This window comes from Artemia sp. Qi Xiang Cuo, chromosome 8, assembly GCF_049724085.1.
Source record: "Artemia sp. Qi Xiang Cuo chromosome 8, ASM4972408v1, whole genome shotgun sequence".
In the NCBI taxonomy this organism is placed as follows: domain Eukaryota; kingdom Metazoa; phylum Arthropoda; class Branchiopoda; order Anostraca; family Artemiidae; genus Artemia; species Artemia sp. Qi Xiang Cuo.
In genome coordinates, this window is record NC_142801.1 from 32,554,899 (window position 1) to 32,568,952 (window position 14,054).

Consider the following 14,054-nt stretch of genomic DNA (forward strand, 5'->3'; position numbering starts at 1 on the left):
TATTTTTAGGGGGCCTCTAACCCCCTATATGCAGTATAGCATAAATGTACGCAAGACGAACAACGATATGTAGGCTACACCATATAAACCGACCAGAACAAGTTATATTCTGACCAAATGCTATACTATAGATGTAAGACCCCTGAGGGAGGAAATCATGTCAGTAGATATTGATTACATTGAATTTATTCATCATTAGTGCCTACATGATACCAAAGCTATGAGGCCCTAGCAACCATCCATAAGAACCAGATTCAATATAAGGACTGATTTTCAATGTAATTCATATTAGTAAGAGAATAGAAATCAGCAAGAGAACAGTTTGATTATACTCATTTATTTGACAAGATATATATTCACAAAAATAAGTGCTTTGTTTAGACTATTGGAAGTTGATAATCGAGCTGGTAGCAGCAATGATGCAGAGACGAGAGAACCAAATGTAGCAGTAGAAATTGCAAGAGGATCTCGACTAAGCCTTGAATGGGATGATATGTATGCAAGATGTGTGATATCCTTGAGCAAATTCAAATTGGAGGTACAGTTATGCTTTGTAGGAAAACTTGATATACTGCATATAAATAGATTTCAAGCTGCTTTAATTACAATAGTGAAATATTTATTATTGTTATAATTATATATAATAAAAATGTTTCTAAATCCAAAATGTTTTTCTTTTCTTGTTAGATATTTTATAGTAGGTTACCGAATATTCTTGAAGTAAAAAGAATCATAGTTAGTCTGAAGTCAGTTGTGAGATTGTTAAGATTGAAAAATGGATGGATTTGAGAAACAAAAAAATTATATGGAGTCTTGTGATTATGGAAAAATGTTTGATTCTGAAGAGGATTTTCTGGAGTTATCTCTTCAAAGGAAAATATATTCTCAAGGAATGCCTAATGATATAATAAGGAATGTCTCTTAATCTTTGAACTATTGTATGAAACTTTAATTTTGTAATCAAAACTTCTTTGCACAATTTAGTGAAATATTGGTTGAAACAAAATAAAATGATATTGTGGATTTGCTCTTGAACACTACCTTAGAAATTTAAGACCCTATCTAAATTATTTTTCATGATAATAATAAATAAAAAATTTAGAAGATCCTGTTCAAACAGGTTGTATGATGTCTTTCGATTACTCCTCTCTCTCTCTCTCTCTCTCTCTCTCAATTTATCGATCGTATGTCAGTTTCATTTTGGCTGTGAGATTGTTAACACTTGAAAAATGTTTTAAACACAGCCACTATGCATGTATACACTGTTCGGCTGGTCATCATGTGAGAATTCTACAATTATTGACGAGTATGATGAAAATCGTAGATTTTGTAACCCGTATAAATTGCATAGAACAAATGCAATACAAATTAAAGACTGTAATTCCCGTCTTGAAGAGATTTGTCACTCACCCCCAGAGGACGCCTACGCTCCATTTGTCACTGTGATAAATGTGATCAGTAGAAGAATACCTATCCTGGTACGATTGGAAAGAATCTTAAACGATATTTTAGTTTATTTCTAAGAGAATGTTGTCATCGTGGTTTTAAGTTATTTCAGGACGAAGAATCAGGTCTACGATTCAACTCTTTGAATTATAAAAGAATTTGGTTTTTACCTCATCATTGTAAAGACAATGGTTACTATGATTAAACCTACTGATTTTTATTTGTCTGTTGCAGAATTTGATTCACTATTTGAAAACGCTATGTGTGATATTGCTTCAAATAAGCAAATTGAAAAACATGAAATTTACAAAAGTGAAGTTATACTGTACTCTAGAAAATGTGACCCTAGCTTTGCAGGACACCAAGATCAATATACAGTGAATTCAGATGATCTGCCACCTTTAGTTGTTCTCGGCCACCACCTATGCATAGAAGAAGAAATGTAAAGAGGAGAAAAAGTTATTTTTATTTAAATAAACATTTTTTTAATAAACAAATTTATAAACATTTTTAGAACATTCTATTCATATGACCCTGAAATCAATATTAGACAGATATGAAAGTATATTTTCCACTATGAATTCATTCAGAGGAAGATTGTCAACACAATTGTTAAGAAACCCGTTGTAAGTATAGCCATGAGATGTGAAAACGAAATATAATACTGCAGAAAAATCGCAGCTTTTAGTCGTTAAATCCTGCACTTTCTTCTGATTTTGAATAATAGTTTTCCCACTGCTTTCAATAAAATATTTGATGTATAGGCTGTAGAATGTACATGGTTCGGCTTTACAATGTGTATGGTAGGCGAAGAGGATTGAAAATTCTATATTCTTCGCTGTTTGAAAGATGCATAGCCAATGACCTGTTTTCACTCTTGATGGACTGCTATTAACAATGACAATGTTATTGTTAATACTTTGAATTTTTTCAAGGAAGTCCGATGACAGACAATAGGAGTTTTATTTGAACACACATGGATCCATATTAAATATACTGATTATTTGATTTATGTTCATCGTTCAAGGTCTAGTAGAACACTGCTTTTGGGAGTGATTTCTCATTAAATTTCTTATTGATTTAATGAGGTTAATGCGATACTCTCAGCTAATGGTTCGGCAAATGTTTACTCTAAATGTACACCCCCCATTCGTACAATACTCATATCTTGATTGTCAGACAAGTCTTGTACAATGATAAAAAGAGTTTTTGTAACCACTGTATCAATTATACCATTTTCAAAGAGTTTTGATTCTCGATCTAGGGATTGTATTGCCAATTCATGCTTAGTAGAGCGGAATTCCATTTACTTTACACACAAGAGATGAAACTCCAAACATTCCAAATTTATGTGGACAACTGGTCCATGATCCTATTCCACTAGCACTTTTTACAAATGCCAATTTTGATGGAATTTCACCATTGATAAATGAAGAGTCGGTGAATGTGCATGAACCCGTGGCAATATGAAGCTGATTGGTGATTGTATGAGGAACAAGTAGTTTGATAACATTTCCACCAGCTCTAAGTTTTTCCACTACCAAAATAACAGAACTCATAACCTGCTGCTTTCGCATATGAAGTATTGTCGAAGGGAGAGAGAGAGTGTTGACTACCACATGTAAATCTATAAATGTTGAAGACATAAGCAAAATATTTTTTTCGGTTTAAACTTGATTTGTATATTCAATTTTAGCTGAACTCGTTATAAGATTTATTCATTCATTTATATCAGTACACCAAAAGATTAAAAACGAAAGCATTACGAAACCGGAAGAATGGAACAACAAAAACTGTGCAAGAAGAGATAAGAAATCAAGAAACACTATTTATTTTTAAAAGAAAACCGAAAACAATTGACCCCCTCCCGCACAACAAAGCAACCCAAATGTATTTAAGCTACTCCAACCCCATCCAGGTAATAAGAGTCCTGGCTAATGCTGTTTAGATTTTAAATCCTTTTAGTTTTATTGACGAGCTATTCCGATTTTCCCCTTCTCTTCTTTGCTTGATGGGATGCAATTCCTTTTTGCTTTTTGTCAGAGGTTTCTGTTCCTTTTTGGTTTTTATCGGCATTGAGCATGCCTCGTTTGATACATTTAAAGATATTAGTGGTCTTTTTTATCTTTCCTTGTCCTTTTTCCGTGGCCAGTGTTAACTTCCCCCGGAGAATACACCCCGGGAAAAATGCCCCCCCACGGAAAGTATACCCCCATAAAAAAAGAAAAATACCCCACCCATGGAAAATATCACCCCACGCTGCTGGTTGGTCTCCAATCCCTTTGGACTTCAAAAAAGGAAAAGAACTCTCAACTTCTGATCTAATTTTCATAGTCAGATATAAGCATCCTGGACCCAAAGCTCTACTTTTTCTATATTATTTCCAAATTGGTTTCCGCTAGTTAACAATTTTCTACTTTTATCGATATCCAACAAATCTGGCTAAGAACGCTGAACATGTTTATCTGTAAATTCAGAGCTATAAATAGAGCTGACACACTTGTAGTAGACTTAATGTAAGTGTTTGGGGAAATGATGGGGGGGGGTGTTGCCCTCCAATCACTTTCAACTATTTAAAAGGGCACTAGGCCTATCAATTTCCAATCCAATGAGCCCATTTTGCAGTTTATAATAATAATAATAATATATTGCAAAAACAGGCTTGCGCCTCTATCTACAGAAATTTAAATAATCAAATGCTTTATCACTATAATGATTGTCAATCTTGTTCTTAAATGCATGGATTGAATCTGAGTTAACAGTGTCTGATGGCAGTGTGTTCCACTCGGAGGTAACCTCTCAGGTTATTATTCTTGAATGTTATTATCTCTTCTGGAGGGATGTTTTCGTTGTATCTGTTGCATATTTTATATACTTCAATAAGATCTCCTCTCAAAAATTGGTATGAAAGGCTTTGGTGTGACAGTTTTTTCAAACGGTCTTGGTATAATAAGTCTCTAAGTGATGGAACAAATTTAGTAGCCCTCCTTTGAATTTTTTCTATTGCATTGCTGTCTTTTTGAAAAAAATGGTCTGGTTGTTGTATGACCGTATTCAATCATTTGTTTCACTAACGATTTGAAGAGTATAGAAAACAGTTTTGAGTCAGTAAAAGAGAAATTTCTTCGAATAATTCCCAAGACTTGTGATGAATTAGAGATGATTGACTCGTAGTGCTTGGTAAAAGTCATCTCGCTGTCTTTTGTCACTCCCAAGTCTTGAGCTTCTTCTTTTGCAGGTATCTTTTGTCCTTTAAAGCAGTAGTGCCGAGAAATGTGTTTTGGGCCTAGCCAAATGTGATGACTTTTTTCTGTATTCACTTCCATGCTCCTTTTTTTTATCCATTTTGCTATTTTGTTTAAGTGTTGCTGTAGTATTTCTGTATCTTCAAAGCTTGTTATTGCGCGAAAGATTTTTGTGTCATCTACATAAAGCAGTATCTCTTAAACTATGTTATTTGGGAGATCATTTATGTAAATATTGAATAGTAAAGGCCCCAGAACACTACCTTGAACCACTCCACTTGTGACTTTTGTCTCATTGCTGCTAAGATATCCCTCCAGTTTCACTCGCTGAGATCTTCCTTTCAGAAAGTTGAGACCCCCTTTAGAATAGTATCGCCAACACCGATAGACTGTAGTTTTCGAAGAAGTTGACTTTGTAAGACTTTATCAAAGGCTTTTCTGAGATCTAAGCATAAAATATCTACCTGCATCCTACTATCCATATTTTTTCTCCAGGCGATTGTAGCGACAAGTATCTGGCTTTCTGCTGATCTTTTCTTGAGGAATCCAAACTGTGCGGATGAAATGAGGCTCCTTTCGAGTAGGTACTGTAATATATTATCGTGGAGTAAAGATTCTAGTATTTTGCATGTGATACAGGTTAAACTGATAGGTCTGTAATTGCTTGGATCTGATTTGCTTGCTTTTTTTGAAGACGGGTATATATGTTGCTTGCTTCCATGTATCAGGCAGGTTCCCTGTTTGTAGCGACTTGAGAAAAATGGAGTGCAATGGCACTGCAATTTCTTGTGTCAGCTCTTTGAGCACTCTAGGATGTAGGCCATCTGGACCTTCTGATTTGTAAGGGTTTAGATTTCTTAGTTTTTTGTAGACCATTTGTGCTGTCAGTTCTATTTCTTCAAATTTGCCTGCGTCTAGTGGCTGACATTTCTCTTGACTTCCATCTTTGTCCCTCTCTGTTGTGAAAACTGTGGAAAACTGCTGATTTAGTAGGTTTGCCTTAGCTATTGGGTCACTGATTGTTAAATTTGTTGCTGAGTTTCTAAGATCGGGAATAACCGGCTGTTCTTTTCTTTTTGAGTCCACGAAGTTCCAAAATGCCTTGGGGTTGATCTTTGAGTTTTCGGCTACTTTCCTCTCCTTTTCGCTTGCTTCTTGTCTAGTGGCTTTCCTGACTTTGTTGGTGACTCTGCGATAATTTCTACGATTAATTTCGGTTTCAGTCTGCTTGAGCGTCTCCCAGGCTTGCCGCTTGGTTTTTAGTAGGTCAAGGGTGTCTCGTTTTACAGGCGGTCGTTTAAATATTTTGACTATTGGTACGTACTTCTTTGTGACGTCTATGATTACAGATGCAAACTTTCTGTACATGCCAACCACTAGATCTGTATTATTTACTATTTCAGTCCAGTTGAAAACTTCCAGCTTCGTTCGCACGGTATTGTAATCACCTTTTGAATACATCCACCTCTCTTTTTTCTCATAGGTTCGCAACTTATAATCACCTCTAAGTAAATTGTAGCGTGGTCCGATTTTCCAACAGGAGGACTTATAGTAAGTTCTTTAATTAGTTCCCTATTACTGCATAGGACTAGGTCCAGTAGTGTTGGCTTGGCGCTTTCTCAGATTCTTGTTGGTTTTTTAATAAGCTTTTCTAGGTAAATATCGTTCACTATCTTCAGAAATTCCCTCTGTGAGGGTGACCCGCTATGCTCTAAGAGGTGTGGAAGGTCCCAGTCTATGCTAGAGTAATTGAAATCTCCAATTATGAGAGTTGGTTCTGTTAATCTTTGACATATAGCGTGAATATCTTTAAAGAGTACTTGGTCATTCACGGCTGTGCTATTTGGACTTCTTTATGCTACAGCCAAATTTAGAGTTACTTGGTTTGGTTTTGATATCTGAAGCCAAATAATTCCCTGTCAATTTGTTTTTGATGACACTTTCTGGACTGATAAATTGAAGGATGGTGGCATTTGTTTGGCTTTGGTCATTCTACTTCATATTTGCCGTTGCTCTTTGTTGGAGTCTTTTACCTCGCCTCCAATGGCTCTGTATCTCCATTTAACGATCGCACTGGGTACGGGTATTCCTCTTCTGTTGTCTCTTCACGGCGAGCATTTGTCTCTGCATGGACGTGAGATCTGGGTTTATATATACTTTGTTGTGAGTTTCTTCATTTGAGGATTTTCTTAGATTTGGAGCTGTCCTCAGGATTTTTTGCCTTTTCATCTCAAGCTCTTTTGCTTTTTCTAGCTTAATTAACAAAGTGCGTGGACTAACATCTTCTTTTGGTCTTCCAATCCGGGCAGTTTCTAATATCTCCCCTCAGTGATATTTACCCCGAGCTTGTTTTCTTGAGTCAATTTGACAACCTGTGTAATGTCTTTGACAGCAGTAGATTCAGACAGCCCCATGACCACAAAATTCATCTTTTTCTGTTCTCTCAATTCCTTTTCTACTTCTACCTGAATAATTGCATTTATTGTCGGCTGGATATCATGAGGTGAGGGTTTTTCACCATGATTCGAAGGTGTTGCCTCATGAGGTCTGTGAGGTTGAGCTTCTGTTAGCTGTCACACTTGAAGCTGTAGAAGTGCTACTTTATGCTTGGAGCAGGAGAGGCATTCGTATTTAAACAGAAGACACTCGCTGTCTTCTCTCTTCATGTTAAGCGCGAGATCTGCATTTATACCTCGGCAAGAGGCATGTTTCCACTCGTTGCAGAAAAAGCAGAGGAAAGAGGTGGTAATGTCGACGTCTTTGTGACAGTAGCCACATTCTGTGTTGTTATCTGGGAAACTAGTGCCCAAAGGAATCTTTTTGGGCTTTGTAGGCTGGCTTACCGAGGGACCTTGGCTTTTGGTGAATTCTTCTCTCGGAGTCCCTTTAGTATTTTGTACTTTTGGTGGAGGACCTGCTTTATATTGGTCGTTGCTAGAAGATTTGCAACTATAGCATTGCCATTGTCCTCGGAGTTTGTCAGCAGCTTCCTTATTATACGCGAAACCTGCGCAACCAAAGTGGAGCCATTTTAAGGAGTCTTGGCACTGAATTCCTCCTTGAGCCCTTGTTACATTTTTCTTGCAACGTAGGCAGAGTTCTACCATATTAATGTTATTTTGTCAGCAAACCTTCAGTTTAATTTGGCAACACCAGCATTACAAGCTTTAAAGATTTAGCGGTAGATAAGACCCGTGGGAAGTGCAACACACGAATCACCTTATCCCAGCAGTTTAAGGATAAAAAATCCCGCTAGTACTGTACGGCCTCTTAAATATTCGTTGTTGCTCACTTCTGCACAGGCTATCTCCGAAAAATGTAGCCCGAATTATATCGCCGAAAATGGCAAAATATACTGTCATAATTTGACAGCTATGCTGTATTTGGCAACTATGTGACTTCACTTATTCAGAAGAAACAGATACACAGGTGGCAACAAAGATGGCGCTATATGAAAATAGCATAATAGATGGAGTGCCAGTCTATATGAAAAAAGAAGATGGTGCTGGTGAAAATGCCCAGAGAGAAATTAATTTTATGGAGACCCTTTCCATTAAAACCTTATATGCCCCCGGGACATAACTTAAAACCCTTTCCCTGAGAAATCTGGTGGGCGGGGGTTAATCTTCGGCACTATAACTTCTGATTACCAATCAAATGAGCCCCCTCCCCCCTAGGTTTATATGACCACCCCTTCAATAAAAACCATAAATGTTCCTATGGCATAGCTTACAACCCTTATCGTAAGGGATTTGAGGGGGAGGGGGATTGTCATCCTCAAAGAAATAATTTCTGGACCTTTCATCTACATTAAAAAAATGGCTATCTTAAAATTTTTTATTGGATGTCTTAGAGAAATGATGGACGCGGGGAGGGGCTGGTTCCTTCTTATCATTTTTGACTATTAAAAAGGGTACCAGCCCTTTCAATTTCCAATCGTATAGCCCCCTTTGAAGTTTCTACAACAATTTCTTCTATACGAAGTGTCCCGTAAAAAAATAAATGAATAGTACATTGTGCCCACATCGCTCTTTACTTAGGCAGTGAGATTGCACTACCTATGATTATCGACTTTTGATGTGTTTTAATGACTCAAGAGTAGCCATGCAAAAATAAGTGAGGGATGTGTCCTTATGATACCATCTCTTTAAGGAACTAATATGGCAGATTAAGCTCAGGGGAACTGGAATCTTTCAACGACATATCCCTTAAAAAGAAATTATTAACAACATTCACGTATAGTTTTTGTAACAATTAACTTAAAAACAACTTTTTCTACAAAACATGTTTTTTAACATGAGAAAGTTTATTGAAGTGCGGGTCCATTTAAATAATCTAAATTCATACATCTTTTGACCCTAGAGGAATAATGATAGTTTTTAAGCTTTTAAATACAGCTCGTTTTGCTTTAAATGCGTTGCATCTCTAGGCATGTATTTAAATTTTTCTAAATGGTAAAAAGAGGAACAATTATTTCTAACATATGACTACTTTGGACGGGTTTCTTTCCTGCATAGAGTGTATTTAATTTTTTTCCTAAATGGTAAAAATTGGAGCATTTCTACCATGGAAATACTGACTATCACAGTGTACTTCTCGCAAATTTTACTTTTTGCTTTGCTGAAATGGGGGGACTTACTTAAAAGCGGGAGGGGCTTCCTTGGGCAATGGCAGATGCTTTCTAGACAAAATTATGCCTTCCAATAAATTCTGTTTTTCTTCTGTAGAAGGGGGTACTAATTTTTCTTCTGTAACAGGGAGTCATTATTTTATATTAAACTTTTTTCTTTTCTGGGAAATTTTTAGCGATGCCTCCTCCATCAAAGAAGGTGAGAATCACTGATAAAACCCCTTAGAAGACATCAGTTGTTCAGTATGGCCGTTGGCCTAGACCTTCAGCTTAGTGTACCACGCCTATACATGGCTATGACCTTGCTGTTCCATTCACCCCATATCAAGCATTGCCGGGGCTTTGCACTCTATACAAGGCGAGAATGAGCCTCCTTCAGCCCTCAACATGCAAGGTGCAAAAGTTGATATAGCACACGTGAATAGACTTCAAAGCGCTTTAAATGCAATAGTGAAGCATATAGAGGACAATAAGTTATATCGCTAATTATAAATGTGTAATATATATTATTCTTGTAAATATACACGCTCAATTAAATTGTTCCAAATTCGTAAATGTCATCCTTTCCCTTGTTAGGTTATCGAATATTCTTGTAGAAGAACGAATCATGGTTAGTCTAGAGTCAGCAGTGAGAGTGATAGGATTGAAAAATGAATAAATTTGAGGAAGAGAGAATTATGTCGAATCTTATGATAATGGAAAAACATTTAATTTTGGATTACGATTTTCTCGAGTTATTGCTTCAACGGAAAATATTATCACAGGGAACACTTGAAAATATAATAAAAACTTATTCACCCCCATTGGACTATTGTATGAAGCCTTTACGCCGTGACTCAAAGGCTTTTACTCAATTTATTGATATATTAATTGAAACAAAGCAGAATAATATCGTGGATATGCTTTTGAAAACATTGCCATAGATTCTATGTAGATTGCTTCCCCTTTAAAAGAGATTATGTAACGTCACAGAGTTACTCTTCCGCCATTCCCCTCTGAATTTATCGAACGTAGATCAGTTTCTTTTTAGCTGCGAGAGAGTTGACATCGGAAACCAAAAAATGTTCTATACATGTCCACTATGTATGTAAACTCTTGGCAGTTGGTCATCATGTGATAATTGTATAATTATTGATGACTATAATGAAAAGTGCAAATTATAAAATCCGTGTAAATTACATAGAGGATATGTAGTACAAATTAAAGGTGAAATTCATGTCTTGAAGAGATTTGTGACTCTCACCCTAGAGAACATCTATGCTCCAATTACCACTATGACAAATGTGATCAGTGGGAGAATACTTACCCAGGTATGATTGGAAAGAACCCCAAACGTAATTTTAGTTTATTTCTACGAGATTGATATCGTCGTGGATCTAAATTATTTTAGGAGGAAGGATCAGGTCTACGATTCAACTGTTGGGGAAACAAGACAATTTGGTTTCTACGTCATCGTTGTGACAATACTGCTTATTATAACTATAAAACTAGTGATTTTTATTTGGCAGGTACCGAATGTGATTCACCATTTGAAATAATGTATACAATATTTCTTCAAATAGACAGATTGAAACACGTGAATTTCACAATTTGAATGCAAATAGTATCATTGACTATAAAAAGAGATACGGTGAGAGTGAAGTTACATTATACTGTAGAAAATGTGACCCTGACTTTGCAGCCAAACAAGATCAATAAACAGTTAATTCAAATGATCTGCCAGCATTAGTGGTTCTCGACAGTTGCCTATTAACCGAAGAAAAAATCTAAAGGGAAGAATAAAGACGTTCTTGTATACATTTTTCTTTATTAATAAACAAATTCGCATAGATTTTTAAGCACTTTACTCTTAGGGCACTAAAATTAATATTGTACAGGTCTGAGAGGATATTTTCCACCATAAAATCGTTCAGACGTGGATTTTCTACATAAATGTTGAGAAACAGCTTGTAAGTATAGCCGCGACACCTGAACATGAAATATAGTAGCGCATGGAAACCCTAGTTTTTAGCTGTCAGATTCTGCACTCTCTTCCAATTTTGAAAGATAGTTTTCCCACTACTCTCAATATACTTGCTGATGTGTGGAGTGTAGAATGTATAAGGTAGGCCGAGAGGATAAAAAATTTCAATTGTCTTCATTGTTTGAAAGATACACAACCAATGGCCAGTATTCAAAGTCGACGGTCTGCTATTAATAATGATTAGGGTATTCTTGACACTTTGAATTTTTCCAAGAAAGTCCGAGAGCAGACAATAGGATCTGTATTTGGACATGTAGGGGTCCATTTTAAATACATTGACTATTTGACTGGTGTTCATGGTGCAAGGTCCAGCAAAATAATGCCTTTGTGAGTGACTTCCCAATAGGTCAAATTTATTTAGTGAGATTAGTGCAATACTCTCAGCTACTGGGTTGGCAAATGTACACTCTAAACGCACAATCCCCGTTCGTACTATACTAATATCCTGGGTGCTAGACAGGTCTAGCACAATGATACCATGTGTTTTAGCGAACATTTCTTCGGTTATACGTTTTTCACATAGTTGTTAATCATGATCTAGGGTTTGCATTGTCAACTCATTTAATGTCCGATAGGATTTATCAAAAGAGAGATTGTAGAGTGGGATTCTATTTACTTTGCAGACAAGAGATGAAAGCCCAAACATCTCAAATTTATGTGGGCATCCAGTCCACATTCCTATTGCACTAGCGCTTTTTACAAATACCACTGCTATTTTTGACAGAATTTCGCCATTGATAAAGGATCAGTCGGTGAAGTTTTCGTGAGCCTGTGGCAATATGACTTTGATTGGTCACTGTATGATGAACAAGTTATTTTAGTATTATTTCCCCTGGCTCTCAGTTTTTCCACTGCCAAAGCAACAGAACTCATAACCTGCTGCTTTCATACATGTAGTATTGCCGAGATGAGGGAGAGTTACATGAGGATTGGCAGCAAGTTCTTTTCGTAAAATAAAATTAAATGGAGCAAGTGTCAATTTCATATTCACTTTAATATTTGGTGGTAGCCATTGGGGTATATAAGATATTTCATGATATATTTTTCCAACTAGATGTAATTCATTAGTTGCAGCATTTTTAAGTGCATCTTTACTATCAGTATTAGTAATATATTCATATCCCTTGGAGGTACCTTTCAATTCCTTATATTTCTTGAATGTCATCAGCATGAATGGCATATACCTTGTATAATTTGAGATAATGTTGCTTGTGCTCGCCAAAGTACCATTTATGCAAACATTAATTTGACGAAATAAATTATGTAATATACAATTTGCATAGGATATTCCATAGGCAAGAATTGGCAATGTATTATTGGATTTCCAGACTTTCATTCGTAAATTTACAAGTGTAATAGACATTTCCATAAAGTAGTCTTTATTAAAATAAATTTGAAACTGGATATTATCAGAGAGAGGTTGTTGTGGGTAAATTGTTCATAGTATCCTTGTTCTATACTTACATCAACATTTTCTGCATTGAGTAGATTTAAAAATGAAGTGATTGAAGGTTGGGAATCCCTATGTGATAGATATGCCATCTATGAAAAAAATCTAGTTTCGATCTAACATTTCTCTTCATGGGACTTCTTCTTCTGTTTTCTGTGCGTGTCGTTTTTTCCTTCTTTTTTTTGACAGGGGTGATGTCTTTTGTTTCTGACCTGAGTAAAGACTGATAAGTTTCTTGACCTGTTTCTGTGACACTGTTTCTTGAACTTTTTAAACCTTTTCCATTCTGTTAAGATTTCAATTGTTCACCAAGGGTTCGTGCACTGGACCTAGGATTTTCAGAAGTACTTTTTTTTAAATCCTTGCCATATCTCCAATTGTATAGTGTAGAGGATACAAAATCTGTCACAGCCGGTAAAATATATTTTCTAGCCAGAGGTAGTGCAGAGCGAAACAGCTTAGCAAATCAACTACCAAGACCATAGCCAGACATTGATGAGCGACCTTCATAATAGTCAATTTTATTACCAAGTTGTCTTGGGCCAAGAGTATTAACGTAACAGTTAATATCAGGATAAATGAATACCACTTTTCAATTAGACATCTTGTTGCTGAATGGGTCGAAAACGGCATGTAATCACAGCCAAACCTTCTGATAATGCTAGGGGATCACCTAATTCAGTTCTTAGTGTTGACTAACAGTGTTCCAAATAGGAAGTGTCTACGGGGATATACTGAAGATGCTTTATATTGTATTGGTGAATATTTTATTGATTGGTTTTTTGTTCAAGAACTCGTAGGAGGGGAACATTGCTATTGCTAACTCTGGATGCTTCAATAAATGAAGCGTAGGGAAATATACCAGTGCCATGGAGAAGGCAGGTGGGTTTTCTGCAAAAATAAAATTTGTGTTTCCAGCACTTTTACCATTGATTATATTGAGCTTAAATCCAAGAACATCTTTTAGATTATCATTCAGAATAAACTTTTCATCGGCAATGGGTGAACTAATGCAGATCTTTCCCTCCTCCTTTGAATAGTTGAAATGAAAGGCTCTTTTTTTACGAGCAGAAATTCTTTTATTGATAGAACGACATAAATCATTCATACAGGTGAGTTCTTCGTAGGGTAAGTCAATATATGGATAATTAATCCAATTGATCTTTTGAATTTGTTTTTGAACAACTGGGTGTGGTGGCCAATCATAGGGTCTAATTTTTATATCATATTTGCGATCTTTTTTCAGAATTTCATATGTAT